The sequence below is a fragment of the Nyctibius grandis genome, chromosome 12 (assembly GCF_013368605.1).
Source record: "Nyctibius grandis isolate bNycGra1 chromosome 12, bNycGra1.pri, whole genome shotgun sequence".
NCBI lineage: Eukaryota > Metazoa > Chordata > Aves > Nyctibiiformes > Nyctibiidae > Nyctibius > Nyctibius grandis.
In genome coordinates, this window is record NC_090669.1 from 5,731,374 (window position 1) to 5,750,890 (window position 19,517).

Sequence of the window (19,517 nt, forward strand, 5' to 3'; positions counted from 1 at the left end):
CAAATTAGGGTAACTAGAAATCTCTGTACCTTAGGATTGTACCCTTGCTATGCGATGACGGAGATAGAAAGAATAAAGATCATCACAGGAGCTAAAAGGAGAATATTGCAAGAGAACAAGAAAACCTCATCTGCCGAATTGTTTCGTTGACTTACGTGGAGTTACACTGATATGCACAGGTAAAGACTGCTTCTGAGCAGTCTGAACTAGCAAAGACCATGACACTGAATGCAATGTCAAAATACAACAATATTCAGCACATACTACATCTGCTTATGTCAGATTTGAGAATGTCTCCATTTCAGAATGTGAAGAAGATATCACCAAATTTCCAGGGTGGCACAGAACCCAGGAATCTTGCCACTTGTTCACAGTGGAGTGTTTGGGATTAAAACATTTCTCGGGAATAAATTAATAAGTAGTATAAAAATTGACAGCTCAGCTATAACATCTGCTCATCCATAAAAAAAGTCACTCCACCCAGCTGAGTGGGTGAAGTAAATTTTACAAGGTTGAATTAATGTAGGTACTGATGGAAATATGACCTTTTTAATCAGCATAATTTCAAAATAAATTCTTAAGTAATTAAAAATTAAAACACACATGCTATAGAGAGTGGAGTGAGATGAGCTGGATTAATCAGTCATGGCCATACTCTTGTTAGTGGGCCTGCCCCATTAGTCCCTAACGTTCTTCTCTCCCACATGCAAAGAAACGCAGAGCAAATTGCTTAGAAGTCTCGCTTATGCAACAAACACGTTTTTGACCCAGTATTCAAGTGTGTTTGAAATTATCTGAAAAAGTTCAGTCTATAGAGTCATTTAATTTTTCAGGATAAAGCTTTCACAAATGAGATCATTAGAAGGAGAGAAAGAGAGAAAGGTACCAAACATTTGAACAAATTTTCTGGAAAAAAGTCTGAAATGAAAAAATCTCATCAAGAAAGCTCAGCCCATTAGTAGCATAGGATATAAATGCCAACTCAACAAAATTATGCACCAGCTGAACCAGCAGAAATTTTCTTCCAAGACATCGGGTGTCCAAAAGCAAAACATCCCATCTTTACTGACATGTAAAAGCAGAGGGGAAAACTGGTAAGAGCTCAGAATTTCAAACGTAGAGGTGCCATGAGAAAACATGAGTGCTGTGTAACTGCAAGAATTGGTTTAAGAATAAACCCTCTTTAAATAAGAAAAATATAAAAATACAGAAACATGGTAGTTTGTTGTGTATCTCCTTCCTTCAAAGGAGTGTTCTGTGTATCTGTCTGCTGACCTAATGGTTACAGGTATGAGATGTAAATGCTGTTCTGACCCTAGTGCACATAAGCACCTTAATAATAACATTTCTCTGTCATAACCACATTAGAGCTGCAAATGTCCATGCATACACATGTTACATTGGAGCTGTTCAGCTGCAGCAGGATTACAGTGCAAATTGGTTTGACCTATGTATGTAATTTTACTATCTTCACAGGGCTGCATTCTCTTCTTGCTGATATGCTCAATGATTATTTCTTGTCTCTATCTTTTGTGCTTGTTTGTTTGGTTATTTAAGTGGTAGCAGTGTAGTGACCATGACAAATAGCTTGGAGAATTCCAAACAGTTGAGTATTTTCTCCTTTAGCAGCTTTATAGCAACTCTTTATCAGCAGCTTCTTCATTCCTGTGCCTTGAGAACACTCCCATTGCTGAGGGGTTTTTTTTCCCACTGATAGGTGTGCATCAGTCACCCCAACACTGACTCCTCCAGTCCCTTGATGGATCTGCTCAGGGACAGTCTGAGAGCACGGGAGTGGCTGCAGTGCCCTGTTAAAGGTTACTCTCCTTTTCATTCATTTACAATTAGCTCTTGGTGATGTGTTTTAAGAACGAAGCTCTGAGCAGACCTCTCAGAGGAGATCAGATGGGAAAAAACCCTTTGCAAAGATGCTCCAAATGTCCTTAGAGGCTGCTCACACAAACCTACACTCTGCTGTCAGGGAGCTCCTGCGTTTTGGCTCTTCTAGGCATAAGTTTTTCCACAAGGAAAGTCCCTTGCCTCCCTGACTAGCAGGAGGAGAGAGAAAAAAAAAACCAACAAAACACATTCACAGGGCTGCTGCATTTAGAGAATAGTGTGCAAGGCATTGGGCAGGTATTTTGGTTTAGTTTAAGAATACTGACCTTAGTGATGACACTGAAGCAGCTACACAAATTATGTTTAACACTGCAGCTTCATGTGTATTCAGAAGCCAGCCTTAAGTTAATATAGTGTATTTTCAAAGTTACTATACGGTGCACGTTTAGAACTCCAAATGGAAGCCATTCCCTTTGCTCGGCATGTGAGATAAACCTGGTAAATTAGAGATTTGTTTATATTCTGAGCAGGTAATAAGAAAACAACATAACTACTGCAGTTCAAGGGCTGCATTTCAGAAGTGGACTACAGTACATTTCCACTCTGGTAGCATATTTACATCTGTAACTCTTGTGTATTCTGCAAGTAGCAGAAGTAGTTGCCCTCTAGAACCTTTTGGTAAAAACAATAGGATTTCTACTGTGATTAGAACTGTTTAGATAGTCTTTTTAAATTCAGAAACCACAATTGATCTGCAAACAGCTGCGCTTCCCAAAATCTAGATGCACTACAGTTTTGTTGATAGGCAAAGTCTAAATAAGGAAACTAACTTCTGATTTTACTAAACCTGCTTAGAGCATAATTAGGTTTTCACTGAAGGCACACTAAGCACCTACCAAACTGGGGCCCTTATCCATGGCTCAGGCCTCTGGACAACTGCCCCCATATAAATTATAAGTAATCACAATAAAACAAGTTCTGAGTTAATATAACTGTAAACTGCTAACTTGGTCAGGATCCAAGGTTACAGAGAGACGCTGAGCCACATCAGCTAGTGCACACAGATTATGGGAGAGATGTAACCTTGCGCTACGGAGAGCATCTCGGTTGTGTTTCATATGTATTCTTCACAATTCTTACAAGGGATAGTTCCAGCTCAGGAACAAAACCAGCCTTGCTCCAAGGGTATTGTATGTAAAGATTAACAGTGTCAAATTGTGACAGCACTATCGTAAATTCCAAGCACACAAAAACTAAGACATTAACTCCTATCTCTATAACTTCTGTTCCTCTCAATGTGAAATTCAGAAGGTGTTGAATGGAAGTGATCACAGAAAGTAGTAGCTTGATTGATAAAGTCCCTATCTGGTCATTTACGATCTGGCTGAAGGAGAAGCAGCTTTTGCCAGACAGAAAAGCAATTAATCTGCAAACAAGCCAAGGAACAGCAGGGCTGTGCATTGGAGTCTCAGGCTGCTGGGAGCTCATGAGAGGAGATAAGACTGCAGCCTGCTATTTATTGTACATTTTAATTAAGTGCTTGTTAACGGCAGTTATCTTAACAGTCATAAAATTACTGTTGTAATGCATTTTGTTTGAGGAAAAAAAAAAAATGGAGGGAGCCGAAGGACTTTATGAAAGCAGTCACAGATTGCTTTCACTTTAAATCAAAGAATAAATTCTGAAGAGGAGGGATGTTGCAATGATCTAAGCCAAGCCACTAATGGTTATTTAATGTGGCCATCAGTGTTTGTAAGTCCCTAGCATACGGAACGTACACAATAGCCTCCAAACCCTCTTTAACACTTATTTGAGATGACAGGAAAAATGAAACCGTTTGTGCTTTCAATGGAAAAGCAATCATTGGTACATTATATTCTGCTTGCCCTATCATGCTAATGCATGGTAAAAATGTCACCAAATGTATTTAAGGACCTGATGGAGTGTTGCTGTTTGATTCCTGTTACCGGGCTGATTAATAAAAATCTTCAATTTGTATGTAAATGCAGTGGGGTTTCATATCATCCGCATACCTGCACCTGGAGAAAATAATAAACTGAAGTTTAATGCAGCAATTATAAGCATTTATGGAACTCTTTAAAGAGGCTGCCTGCCTCCCCTGACCATCAAGATGAGATATTCACAGAGGAATATTACTGATGCTCAGACAAGCAGGGCTGCAGATGGTCCCCAGTGCAAATGCTGCCAATGCAGATTAACTCACTGACTCATACTCACTTTGGTACAACAATGTAAGCTACTTATTGCTAGACAAAAGTGTCATATTTTTCCCTACATCTGAAATAAAATCAAACCGAACTGTTCTTCAGAGTAGTATGAAGGGTGGTAATTAACATTTCAAATGAGGTGTGTTTGCATCATTTACACTTCTCCTGACATCATTTAATTCCCTTGTGCATATGTTCCCATGACAACATCATCACCACAGATAAAAATTGCATTGGTACAACAGAAACTCTTCAAGATATATGACAACAGCTGTTTGTTTATTTTTTAAAAATCCCTCTAATGATCTTCAGACTTTTAACCAGTGACCCCCTAATGGCTGATCCTTAATAAAAGAAAGTATGCAGCTATTTGCATCTTCACAGATGGATACTAGAAAGGGTTTGTGGTTTGGGTACTAATGGAATAATAAGTACCATGTACTGGATATGGTCATGTGGAGGAATACATTACAACATAGATAGGTATCAGCTTTGATGTATGCCCATGCACAAGCTCTGCTCACACAGCAATCCATGATTAAGTGCATATGACATAGATGTTCTTAGTTTGCTGTAACCATTTGCTAATCTGCATTTGCAAATTTCAGTGAATGTGCTCAAAATGAGAAACAAACATATTCAACTATAATCCCCGTAAGACACTACACTGGATAAATTATTGTTCTATTGTTTCAACACTGTATTTTTATTCGAGTGCAATTCTTCACTAACTATTAGCAGGGTACCAATGTGTTTTAATGACTGTGATGCTCCTCACAGATGACAGCCAAAGAATGAAATCAGTGAGCTACCAAAAGCACAACTATAATTAGTCTCTTATTTAATAGTCTCAGACAAGGCTTTAACTTATCCCACCCACAACTGAGTGCTCTGTTGACACTGAAGAGCTGTTTTTATTCCGCTTCCCATGGTGCATGATCAAGCCACTCTCCTTAAACAAGTTTATTGGAAGATCACCCCTTTTTTTTTTTTTTTAAGCCAGCCTCCAGCTTGTCACCAAGCAATAGTTCTCAGGCTCAGCTGCGGCACATTTAGCTAGCACACAGCATGTACCACCTGGAAAGCTATTCCCTGGCTCTTCTGAGGTAAAATCAAATGCATATCCTGCTCAGACAGTCATTCAGTATTTTAACCAAAAAGCACACCAAGAGTCACTTTTGGACATGCTTTTTGACAAGTAACTGCTCTAGAGGCAGCTTTCCAGCACATGCATTGACAGACTGAATAAATCCTTACCAAGAAAGCCTCTCCCTCCAGATGTACCTCTAAATCTAAATTCCAAGCAATATTGTAACTGTTGAGAGAAAAGCATCTGTATTAGAGATCTCCAGACCCAAAGAGAAGTCAGCATCTATTCTAGGGGATGGGAACTTGGCAATTACCAGCCAAACAATTGGTTGTTTACCATCCTAAACAGCAAGTGTAGATTCAGACAATCAGCAGCACAATAGCATTATGCTGCGGAGGAAGAGCTGTACTACCAAGATGCTACACAGAACCATCAATCACTATATTCACTGTTAGGTGCCATGTCAGACAACAGCAGAAACTAACCAGAAAGATGCTGAAAGCAGCCCCATTTTCTTGATATGCTCACATAGATTATCTGCTTTTTAACCAGGGTTCCATCCAACCTGGTAAAACGCTGATCTGCTCTTGCACCTGCTGTTGGTGAACTCACAAGGGTTCAGCTCCTGCTGTGCTTTCATGTGTCTCACTAAATACAAGTGCTGTTCTTCCCACACACTACTCTGCTCACCCAGCCCCATTCTGGAAGGACAGGGAAGAAGATGAAGCATCACCATCACCAGACTGACACAGTGACTAAGATGATGAGTTGTATCACCAACATTTGATCTAAACTCCATCAAACTAAATGGGAACTCTGTTGTTGTTGCCAGCAGACTCTGGATTAGAAACCTCAGGTCTCAACCAACTCCAGCTGTAGAGCTCTGCCTGTCTCTTAGGGAAAATCACCCTGGTACCAACACTCTGCTAGTGCGTGCCTCTTGCAGTCAACCTTGCACAGAGGCAAGGAGAGCTGGTACTGCAGAACCACTGAGCTGCACAGGAGTAAAACCTATGATAGTCCACTTCACATGTTATCAACAGACCTGGCAGCTAAATTCAGATTATAAAGTCTTTATTGCCAGTCAAAACACAAGAAATGGAAAGCTTGCCAGCCAGTTTTCAAGCAGGCTCTGCAGCAATTACCAAAAAAAAAGAGTATATGCCATCAATACTGAAAGATAAATACGGATTCCTACAATGATGGTTAAATAGAAACACTTCTGATTACATTTGAGGTAAAACATAGGACTGCTGAAGTCAAGAAATTAAGTTTCATTTTCAAAAAATCTCAGAGGAATTCAGAAGTCAGAGGTATTGTAGATCTTCACTTTCTTCCTCTCCCTCTTTCACCCAGAATCATGTTGGTTCTTATGTGGCAATATCCTCAGAGAAAAGAGATTTCATTTTTTAAATTTCTTTTTATAGCTCTGCCATCATGTTAGGAAAATGAATCCATGTACATTGTTTAAACCTTGCACCTTGCCCTGCAGAAATAAGGAAAAAATGGGAACTTAAAACATGAACAGCCCTGCTGCTTAGAAGAGAAAATTCAAAATGACAGTCACAAATAGTCATCCACCCAGATCACTACATTCTCTGGAAAATGCTTGTTTCAGAGCAAGTCTGTGAATGAGCCAAAAGTTAAACAGCATTTTCAGGACGAAAATACTTTTTTTTTTTTTAAATACTCTTGCAGTGATGTCATACTGTCTTGAAGTCAAATTAACTTTTACCATCCTCTAATACTGCTGACCTTGAGTTAAATTAGCAAAATACTAATCTCATTTATACAATAACATGTATAGAGAATATTTGTTACCACATTTACATGTATATGAATTCTGTTCCAACATACACACAGGATCAACACTGATCACTTGTAAACCCCAGTACATACCAAGATATATTCACAATGTTATGTTAATAGTAAATACTCTAAATATTGAAAATGTGTTCAGAGATTCTGAATATTTTGTTGTAATTTTTTAACACTCAGCTTCAAAATACCCACAGTCAGTATCTACGCATCTTGCTCAAGATAAATCCACATCACAGTGACCTTACAGCAACTTCACTTTTTTTTTTTTTTCATTCTTCTTAGAAACCTTCTAAAAAGCCTGTTCAGCCACAAGCAGGTTTGCACTGGAAAAGCATGCTTCTTAAGTGTAGTATGTGGCAGGAAGCACAACAGTTTTACAGGTACTGTGCCATAGCTCTAGCTTCAGCACTGGTGCACCCAATGACTTGGGAGAATCACCCAATCTGTTAAACAGAATCGCACCTCTCGTACCAACCTTACAAGTATGTGAAGAAGTTTGATCAGTCACATTTATAAAATGACCCGAGAACCTCAGGTGAAGGGGACTGTGTACTTTTGCTATTCCCTCTCTCCTTTATAACTGCCTATAAAATTACTAATTGTCTTTAGATTAACCTACAGATTTTTGAAAGCCCATACCTACATCCTTGTGTCTACACACACATCTACACACCACTTATTGGTTTTCTAACTCTATAAATCTTACAAGAATCTCACTATTAAGTCTTAAACATGTAGGCTTTGAGCCTTTGGGCAACAGCCCCAAGCTGTGGTTTGTAGTGCATATTTAGAGCAGTACATTAAATGCTTGTCAATGGCTTGAAAGGAGCTGGACAGCTACACAGTGATGGCATCTCATTTCTACCTCTGTGGACACCCCATCAGCTCATTACACAAGGAAGTAACATGAAGGGATTTTCAGTGTCATTCAGTTGGTGGGAAGCAGGAGAATGCCAGAGAAAAAGTTCAGACACCTTAATGTATAGCACGTACTGTGAAAAGATCTGTGGTGTCCTGAAGTTCAATCTCCTAAGGCAAAGCTGCTCTGTGAATACAAATTATTTTGTCCAGAAAAAAAAAAAGTCCTTAAATAATGTACTTAGATATGCTTTGAATACTTTTAAAAAACCCTAATATAATACTGGATAGCTGCAGATCTGCTGGACTTTTAGACAGTGAGTCTGTTTTGTAGTCATCACTGGTATATTCTACTGTACTGTCCTCTTCACAGCTCATTACAGCTAAGGCCAGCTTCACACATTTACATGCTCATTTAGTTACATTTGTTGTAGCATGAGTGTTTGTAACCCAGTGTAGTAGAAGCTGTAGTGTTGATCTAGTGACAGCAGCGTAAACATGCCCTACTTTTGTACGACATAGGGCTGGCCTACGTGGTAATATGACTGTATAATAAGCTGCACTATTCAGGTACGCTATTAACTCCACGCTAAGTACTGCACATTCATATGAGGTGAGGTAGCTTACTCTTACGCAAAACAGAGCAAACCACTTCACAAAAATGTTGCTTGCTAAGCCTACATCTAGTAACCTTACCAGTAAAACAAATCAAACATGCTCAGGAATATTCCAGGACACCAAGGCTGGATGGCACCAAAGAGCTCATGTCTCTTCACTGCCAGAGCAAACTGGCTGCTTGCAAACCCCCAGCTCGCTGGAGCTCCCAGCCATGGGCAGAGGGCTTCAGCAGAGCGGGGTGGTAGTGGTCGAAAGCCCACCAAGAGCCTCCCAGCGTGGATTTCCACGTGCCAGCGCTTGGGAATTCTCCCTGGCATTGTTTAATTTCCCCGTCTAAATGTAGCCTAAGCATCTGCATGGAGGAGCAGGGTGAACATCACAGCTATTTGGCAGTCACTCCTCCATGAGTTAAGCATTTTTCAATCCTGTGTATGGGAAATATCAGCACATTTGTATAAAACTAATTATGAGCAAAGTTAAAAGTAGTAAAACTTGTGCTTAGACAAAGCTTTAAACTCCTTTCTTCTCCATTTGGAAAGTTGGTTTTACTGTTCTTTTATAGTATTTTCAATGGTTTCATGTATCATTCCCTGTTGAAGTCCAGGACTCTGCACGGTTTGGTGGAAAAGAATGGGCTTATTACTCTGAGTTTTATTTTAGTTTTAAATGACCACTGTAAGAATAAATTGCCTCAAAATAATACCCCCAAATCATTAGAAATACTTCCTAACCTTGCCATAAAGATTTCTTTTACCACTGCAACCTTAATGAGAATGTTTCCCTTAAGAATTGCGGAGAGTTTTATGAGAAATCAACAACAAAACAGTGAGAAACCTTGGCAACATTGAGAAAAAAAAAATCAATAAAAGAAAAAAAAAAACAAAAATAAAATAATCTCTCAGAAAAAAGGCCAATACCAACTTTTAGGATGACCATACTCTAACATCCCCTCATTTGTAAGTTTAATTTGTTTTCTGTACTATTTTTATCTCACTGAACTGCTATTATGTGAAGTACAGAGAAAAAGGTCTTTTACTTAGAAGAATTCTTGACTAGCTTTCTCCTAAACATAATATTCTTGGGAAAACAGGATATCACTTTAATAGATGGAAAGAACAGTCCACAGCCACAATACACAAAACCTGATCTACAGCCTTAGCTAACCCACTGCTTCACATATGCCTAGTTTTAAGCATGTGACGTATTCCCTAAAAGCCACTGATTCCCGTCAAACACCTCGATGGACCTAAAAGTGAAGCATCAGTTTGAGCACCCTGCCAAACCTATGCCTAGCATAATGTAATATAACCTCAGCCTACCTCCAAAAAAAACAAGAATAAATACTGCATCCCAAGGAACAGCAATAAAGGCATAACCCTAAAGATGGTGAGAAGTCTTCTGCGCTCTGTTCCAGAGAACCAGGACTTCTCTCAGTGGGCACACTTTCTCTACAAAAAACAAAGCATGACACCCCCAAAAAACCACACATGCTGTATATTCTTAAATTAGCTAATTCCATTTAAAATAATACTTTCTCTTCCCTCATTTTGGTTTCAAACCATGGCACTCAAACCCAAACTATTGGTATTTTGCTAGAGTGGGGGCTCTGTTCAAAAACAACACCACACAATACCAAGGGCTTTCTAATTAGGATCAAGTGAGCGGTCTCCCAAGAAGACCCGTACAGGTCCATGGGACCAACCAGCTCAGATGTGTCCCACGGTGCTGAGGGAGCTAGCTAACTTCAGTATAAGGCCACTCTCTGTCATCATTGAAAGGCCACGGAGGCAACCATCAAACTGCCACACTAGGCTGGCCTGCACCTTCCCTGCTTAGAAGCTATTCATGAGATAAGCTCTGGGAAAGGAAGGCTCAAAAGAAAACACTTGCATTTCAGCACATCTTCCCACTGGACATTCATTATTTGTAAACACTCATATTTCACAAAAGATTACGATTTGATGTTTGGATTTTCAGCAATAATCCCAACACTTTAAATAAAATTTTGTTATAATGTCAATTTAGTGAAAAAGCAATTTTTCCTCTCTAAATTCAAACTCTTCTGTGCAAAAAATGTCAAGCCTTTAGTTGATTGACAGTTCTGGAAAGGGACAAAGACATTCACAGTTCTTTCACTTGTCGACACATTGACTTATTACACAATTACACAATTTCAAAAGCCATTCTGAAAAAAAGTGCATCATGTTCAGTCACACATTTTGAAATTTGGTGACTGCCACCACTATATGGCATTTCTTTTTTAAAATATATTATTTAAAGAACAAGTTGTTCTTGAAGCAGCAAGAAAGTGAAACTATCCAAACAGCAGAAAAAACATCAACACTGAAGATTGAAACTCTCCCAAATTATATTTTATCCTGAGTCTTTAATCACAGTAATACCTTTCAAAGGGATGGAAAGGAGTCTCATCCTCTATGGCCATGAGCTTCCCTCATTGGAAGCCAAAGAATCACGCACTGCAGTGATTCTTCCAGTATTCCCAGCATCTTGACTGAGAACATCACAGATATAATATGGCATAAAATACTAATCTCTTCCAAGCTGAGTTAAATAAGTGAAAGAAACAATCCTACAATGAGATCCAGACTTTATCAGACCTTAAACATATCCAAGTAATTGCTGTAAGAAGAGAAGTAGAACTCCAACTGCTCTATTATTTTCTACAACTGCTATATCAGGTCTGATATTATATATATGTTTGTAGTGGAAGCCAAAGAACTGGATAAAACAAAGTCTTACCTTTTGATCTTCTAGTATACATGTGGACAAGTCCTATTAGGACATATACTAATAGTTAGGATATATAATATTTCACAGATCTTTGAAGAAAAGTAGTCTATTTATGTGCAGGAAAGTACTTTTCAAAGTTCAATATAATGACCAATATTTATTCAGAGATCCTAAAGTGCTCTGCAGACTTCACAGACAGAACTATATAAACAGGGAACATTTTACCAACCACTGAATTCAGGTATCTCAAGCATGGAAGACAGCAACCATTTAATATGGCACTACAACACCATATATGAGTTGAGGATATAAAAAAAACATGAAAAAAATAAGTAGCTGTAACTTAAACTAATCGCTTAAACTCTGGCCAATGCCACAAAACTTGCACTCCTCCTTCTGCTAGAAGTGCCTACATATCTTTAATGAAATGGCCACAATCTCAACACTACGTCTCACAGAGAAAGTTATCATCTTCTCCATCCGGTCTCCCTCCCCGTTCCCATCACTAGCTATTACATTGATTCAGAAACTGACTCCAAGGGAAAAATACCACTCACTAATTACCATAGAGTGGTGTTCATTCAGCACTTCAGTTTTCCTTGGAGGCTTCTTACTCAAACATTAACCCTCAACCAAACCAACCTCAGCTGTTTCAACATTCTCTTTTTCTTTTTTTTAATATATATATAAAAGAGAACCAGACCAGTTGCAGTCAGACTTCTTGGCAATTTAACATTTTTAACCAAAGTAATTTATAAATTATGCGAGTGGAATATTTATTTATGAGAAGAATTTTGTGGGTTTTTTTAAAGGTGGGAATGGAACTGCTTGTATATAGTAAGTGACAGAGATCTCTGAATGTTGTCTTGTATAAACTTCATGCTAGCAGCAACACTACAGAACAATTTTGCTTTTGTTGAGGGCATATGTACATTTTAATTAAATACTTTAATTATGAGACAGTTGCTTATATAGCTATGTGAACTGAAAGTGGTTTGGGTGTTAGTTTTTGATCTGTCCTAATGTAAAAGATAGTGTAATTTAAACATAACAAAACTAGAGTGTTCTTCTCTCCGCAGTAAGAGGGAAAAGACACACAGCAGGAACTCAACGAGGACTTGAAAGGAGCCGTGCTGGCCGCCTATCAGGGTCCCCTCTATTTGCATACCAAAGGTACCAGACATCTGGGGGAGAGCCTGCGCGGTGCCTTATTGCCGTCATCTTCGAGGCCTGTGCCCAGGGAATTCTCCTCCAGCCAGAAATGGGGCTTCCAGCCCTTTTATGCTGCTCCAGCGTGTTTACCTACCATAACGGGGTCAGAGCACAGGAAGAAATCTTAACCCTACATTTGAGGCAGAGAATGCTGCAAACCAAAGGGCCTGGCCACATGTGGGATTCAGTCATCAGCGGCAGCTCTGGTAACTAGCCCTAATGTAAACCCCACAAGGAGAACAAAACACCTCAGCTCAGCCACTCCTGCTTGAATCCTACTTTGAGACTGAAGTCATGTTGGAGAAGTGCTCTGAGACATTATAACAGGCATCACAGAAATGCTAAGTATTTTTTTTCTCCAGGATATTTTTAGACAATTACCAAAGAGCAAGACGTTATACCTCTGCCACGCACATTGTATTTTCCATATATGCATCAAAAACACAGTCACATAGGTATGGTCATGTGTGAACGTATACAGAGTGAACACCACATTATTTTTGTATTTTTCTGGACATTCTTTGGAGGTGCTTCCCGCCCTTCCCCAGCTGATCACCGAATCACCACACAGCCTCACAGTGTGCTGCTGTGCTTGGACATCCTCCAACTCTGGACACTCCAGAGTGTAAAGTCAAGTAGAGAAAGGAGGAGAATAGAGAAAGACGATGGGACTGAGAGGAAGGAAACTATCAAATATCACAATCCCAACAAGCCATTACTTTACTCTGGGATCAGCTAGAGGATTAGTAATACTCTTCTAACCCCATGTCTAACAATAGTAGCAAATTAGTAACAAATTAGTAAATGTCGTAAAACAATGACTACCAAACTGATTCCTTACAAGCACAACTTTGAATATTTCACTCTAAAGCTCAAAGCAAATACTAAATGACACTTTTGTAAAATAGTGTTTTGCACAGACCAACAACAAGGATTGTGCCCAGATATGTAAGACTGGGGGGGTGGAGAGAGCAAACGAACTATTTTAAACCACAGCATATCAGCAGGAGAGCTGGCCAAGTACTACAGCATTTGAAATTTTTTAAAAAGGAAATACTTTTATAAACTTTATCATCTGCTGTAAAACAAGTCTAAAAATTCCTGATACATTTTTTTAATGGAATTGTAGCTCCAGCATGTCAGGTAACATGTCTTAGCAAAACAAAGTATTCCTGTTTTTCAGCCAACTAATAATCAGGTTGCATTTGGTACCCCTTAATGGAAAAGAACAATTGCTGTTAAAGGAACATAGCAATTAAATCACTAGGGCTAAATTGCCACATCCTCCAGTTTGCTTTAGGAGTGGGCTTTGGTGATGCAATCTCCACCAAAATTTCTTCACAAAGCTTCTTTTGCAATTTGTCACAGGGGGGGAAAGCAAAGGTTTACTTTTCACCTCTGTTCAAAATCTTCTCCTAATCCTGCAGGAACTTTAAGATTTTGGGAGGCGAAAGCTCTCAGTTCAGAGGCTCCAGGTTGCCACAGTCAACCAGAGCCATCTTTGCCATGATCTCCCTGCTTTCATTGAGAGAGATTGAAATTAATTGAAAATTAATATGGTTTCCAAATGTATGACCTTTTTATTGAAAATTTTCTGGTAGGAAGGTGCATGTTATTCACCTCTCTGCTCCATCTCCAAGCTATATTCACAAGCGCATATAGAAGCAGCTTCCACAGCCAATAATTGATGTGGGTATCACAACCAAAGTACTCCAGTTGCTGTTTTGAAAGCAGGCATTGAGATCTTTGTGTAGATGAGTACATCTCAGAAGCATGATCTGGCCCCCAGACATGATAGGTTTTCTATAAAGAACAGCGTTACTATAATCTCTCTCTTGTCATGAAATATTCAATTTTCTTTTTCATTCTTAGAAAATAAAATGCTAAATTACCCAGTTTAGTAGGTCAATGTCAAAACTTACGATGAAAAAGAATCTTCCTAGGAGAGTTTCTTAAAACCTGTATAATCAGGTTGGTAATGCTGCCCACAGGGAAAACCCATTAGCAGAAATCTCTAACATGTTTCAAAAAGCTAAACCTAAGTGGATTGTGGGTGTGCCTAACTTTGTGATATTGCAAGCCCAACTCATCTGAAAATGTTGCTACATCTCAGTGCATTGGTTTCCCTCTGCACGTACTTGGTGTAGAAATTTGCTAATGCAGCCAGTTGGCAGATTTTGTGAAGATGAAGAAAGTAGATTTCATCTTCCTCGCAGAACTGGAAGAACTTTTGTAGTCTTTTTAAAGGGTTAAACTCTAGTCCTGGACTTCAGTACTCAGAAATTCTAAGCACTCTCTTTTTAGAGTACTCTTCCTTCCTTCCCATCCGCTAACACAATAGGGAAAGCTTTGTTACCATTAATCATCTTCAGAGCCCAGGGGATTCTCCCAGTACAAGCACTGCTGCAGCTTCACTGGAAAAACCCACACTGACACAAAACAAAGTTTCTGTCTGAGTTCACTCTCATAGATTTTCATTAGTGACTGGATTTATGAGCTGGGGACATGGTTAATGGTTCATCTAAAGTCAAAGGAACTAAATCTTTGATAATTATCACCAGAATCAATATTTTCAAATAAAGGATTTGAACTTTTTTTTCCCCTGTGCCATGAAGATCTGTAATCTGAAGGGGGTGGGGGGGGATGGATTTTTCAGTATAAAACCAAATAATGTCTTGCACTGCACAAAACATCATGAGATACTAGAAAAAGTAGGATAGGCAGTCTGAAGAGAGATGGAAATGTATCAAAAATGATACATTTTGAGAGAGAATGATTGTGTCTTAACAGAATAAGTTATCCAGACAAAACACCTTAAATAGCAGGTACTGTATGAGTTTAGTGGCAATTATTTCACTAATTCATCTTGTCAGCTTCCTAACAAATAGCCCCCAAAGAAGCAGCCTGTCTTGTCATTTCTGGAGACTTTGAAGGAAAAGGATATCCTGTAGAAATTAAAGAAAAGCAACATGGCTGAGAAAACATTTGTAAATAAGTCATCAACATTCTGATTAGATCTCTAACTCCTTGATCTAAACGTCTTGGTTTTTTCATGCATTCTGCTACACGTAACTAGTTTAAAAAATACACTCAGTATGGAAAGAAACAAAGACAACAAACATAGTTCTGATTTCTTAAACAGGCTTTTTATCTGCAGGTGCAAATTCCACACTTGTTCATAGCTGTTTCCTCAGTCTAATGCCTGCTCTTCATAAAAGTATAGTGCTAACATTAATATATCCAATTGCCTATCTGAAGCTGGAAGATACGAGGCTCAATGCGGAGAAGTGAGGTTTTTAAAACTCTCAGACAACACTTATGAATTCTCCAAACAATCTGTCAGCTCAATACTGCAACTATAAATAAATGAACAGCTTCTGATTGAGAGTCCAGTTTCAGCATCCCCAGCGCCATACAGATGGTACAGTGCGTTTGTGTTTAAACCTATGCGAACACCAAGTAGTTGTGCAAGTGCATGTCAAGTTAAATCCCTACCAATCCGCAAAATGATTGTTTGTATGCATAATTGCAGTAACTATGCATGTAGGTTAGGTACATAGCATTGATTTTATGTGCCTATCCTTGTGCTACTACAATGTTGATAATTTGAATCTAATTTGTTCTCATTGTTTGTGCAGCTAACAAGGTACTGTGTGTGTACACAGTGGGCTGTGAGCTAAGACTTTATGTCTTGCTCCACAGAAGCTGCAATCTAAACAAAAAACCTGTGCACTGGAGAGTGGACTGGTCTTCACTCCACTGAGAAACAGAAAGGAGGAAACAAAAACATGCAACAAGGGATGACAGGAACAGTAAGACAGAGGGATTGGGCAGAGTGCAACAGAAATAACCAGGCATATGGCACAAAAGTCCACAGCAAAGGTGAAGACCTGGGACTTGGAGACTTCAGGAGGTATATGGAAATGCTGTACACTGCAAGGCTTTGAACAGTGGGACTGTGGGCACATTTTACATCAGATTTCCATTTATAAAAAAAAGGATTTTCAGTGTTTTCCTACTTTAGAAGAACATTGAGAAGATAAATACAGTAATAAAGAAAAGGTGGTGACCAAATAGTGGCAATAGTGACCAAAGCTGTGGACATATCTAAGGTAGATTAAGATGGGATCTGGCAGGTTAGGATAAGAGATCTGACTAGGATGCAGTAGAAGATGCTAAATAAGTAACAAATTTTCTCCCTTCTACCACAATGTCTGTTCCCTCACCCACTGAGACCTCTCTCCAAAGGAAACAGGATATAAGGCCACACTTATGACACAGCACTCTTTCAAATTCAGGTTGCCTTTAGAAAGCTTTGGAGCAGGCACACCTGAGATGGGTGGTCTCATCAAGCACAGTATCCTCACCCAATTGTCTTTTATCTGCCAGCCCCCATGTTGTGGCACCTGGTCTCCCAGATGCTTTATCCCATCATTTAAATGCTACTTTAGACAACATTTTTTTTCCTCCTTTTGATTGATGTCCAGCCCAGCACATTATCCCTTCCTTTAAATTGATGTCGATGTCACTTTCTTTAAGAGCCTAAGCATTACTCTAAACTGTGTTTTAATTGCTATTTATATGTCCCTCAAGTGTGCAGAACCATGAATTGTTCAGCAAAGGCCAGGACATTTTACAAATAAAATCCTCACTTGCTACTGAGAATTATGGTATTAGCTGGCAGCATCTGGATACACTTTCAAAGTGCAGATTTTACTTTTACAAGACAAGGCTAAAAACACAGATGGCATAAGCTAGTGTGAAACCTGCAGAAAGCTTTTCCCCCTCCTGTTCTTCCAATACCATCGTAAGTCAGTGAGTGGGAGGGAAGTAAAAGCTTACATACATCCCAGCATGCCAACCCATGCCCTACTGAGATACTTGACTGTCTAGTGCTTCTAAGCAGCTGGAAAAATGTCAAACTGTCATCACTGATTAAAATGGGATTTTATAGAAAGCATCACACATGTTGCCAGAATTCTAGACTTATTTCAGATGATGGAAATACAAAAAAGTTGCTAATTTTGCTTCAAAACAGATTTTCTTCATGTTTCCCTCTGTAGTCTACTAGTATTTACTCAAGGCTGTACATATCCAGCAATTATGGACTCCAGCTTGTTTTGGAGAGTTAGGGATTTATCCACCATGTTTTTTTCACTGGAAAGCCTGTACTGGTAAACAGCCTGGAACCAGGCAGATGTCTGCACATCAACATTTCTGCCACTTGCTCTCTCCAGGCTCATTCCTGAGCACTTGAGTGGAGCTGGTGCCAGTGATTTTGATCTCCATGGCTCACCTGCAGTTCCCTGCCTTTCCATCCCTCAGCTAAGGAAGTAAGTAGCTCTGTTGTAGCAAACACCTTGGTAGAGATAAGAGGACCGCATTACCAAGGATATACTGTATTAGCCTATACTATTCAACATAGACTTTTGAGTTGACAACCCAGAGCCACTTGACTTCCTTCTCCTCTTGGCTCATGAGATCTACCATTATTTTAATTTCCCTAACTTTGAGAGAAAGAGTGAGAATGATACTGTTTCACCTGTACTCTCTATTAGGTGGCAAACTTTGTATGATATGTAATCCCTTCCTATGTGTGTGCAAAGATGGTATCAGCCAACCTTGCTGATATTCAAGCACCAAAACCTCCATGTGAACAAGACCTAGAAGATACCTGACACTGGGCATGGAAAGGGAAGATCTGAGAGTCAGCAGCAGGTAGGAGACAACACCTGCTCCCAGTAGTGTTACAGAGGGGGACAAGTAAAGCTCCTGCATCCTGAGCCAGTGCTGCATCACTAGCCTAAGACCCGTCTGGCCATGCTGGGGCAACCTGACCCTGCTAGTAACGCAAAGGAAAGTCTGAGTGATGCTCCACACAGCCCCCCACTGCAGGGCTGCCCAATCACTGCCTGCAGTATGTGACCTCTGTAATGGTGTCTTGTGAAAGGATTAATCACTTACAGGTTCAGCAAGGTCGATGCTCCTCAGTACCACCAGAAAGACACCATGAAGCACAGCTCTGCACTTGGCACGTCTTATGAGGTGAAGGCACTTACTGGCTTTGCAGAGGCTGCAGCAGGCACCTGCCCCATCCCTGCATGACCATGGGCCTTCCCTCAGCCACGGCCTAACCCAGCCTGGGCCCAGCAGCAGCTTTCCTGGGGCACGGGCTGCTGCGCACAGCCACAGCCCCTTCTGTGTCGGGACAGGCTTGTCTGCTGACAGAAGCTCCACAGCCTTCGGCACATCACAAGGCCCAGCAGTGCACAGGAGCAGGGCCCCACACCTACACACACCCAAGCAGAGCCACACATAGAGGACCCCGAGCAGCTGCAGCAGCACTGAGGGAGCTAGCCTGGGCAGGCACTTAAATACCCTGGGTGGGGCTGGGATTGGCCAGGGGGCGGGACCAGGTGCAGCAGGGGATTGGTGGAGAGCAGCTCTCTGTGTGGGGATTGGCTGGCAGTGGGGCTGTGGGCAGCACGGGCTGGGCAGGGCCCTGAGACCTACAAGGAGGCCCGTGGGGCAGCCGGTGGGGTGACCCCAGCCCAGTGCCGTCACTAGCCCCGTGGGGTCACCCCCAGCCCCAGTGCCGTCACCAGCCCCATGGGGTCACCCCAGCCCAGTGCCGTCACCAGCCCCGTGGGGTGACCCTCACCCCCTCCAATGCAGTCAGGGGTAGGGGCTGACCCCAGGTGTCCCACCCAGGGCAGGCACCCCCAACCCCACGCCAAGTCGCTGCCAAGGTCATGCAGCAGGGTCACAGCACCAGGCCTTGCTCCTCGCCTCTCATCTGAGTGCCCAGCCGCCAGACTGGGACACGAAAGCAGGGCCGGCTTTCACAGTGTCTGGGTTTGGTTTCTTTTTTCCCTTTTTTAAATGCAGCTATAACTGCATCTTGCAAGAAATACACTATAGCTGCCCCAAGACGACCCACCAAACCGAGCCCTGTGCTGAGGCAGGCACCATTGACCTCGTCTCTGGATGCAGTGTGGACATTGATGGAAGATAATGGCGAAGCAAGTTCAAGCATGATGAGCTGGATACTGAGCCAGGCTTTTCGGATCACAATTTTGGCCTTAAAAAGCTGCCTCACC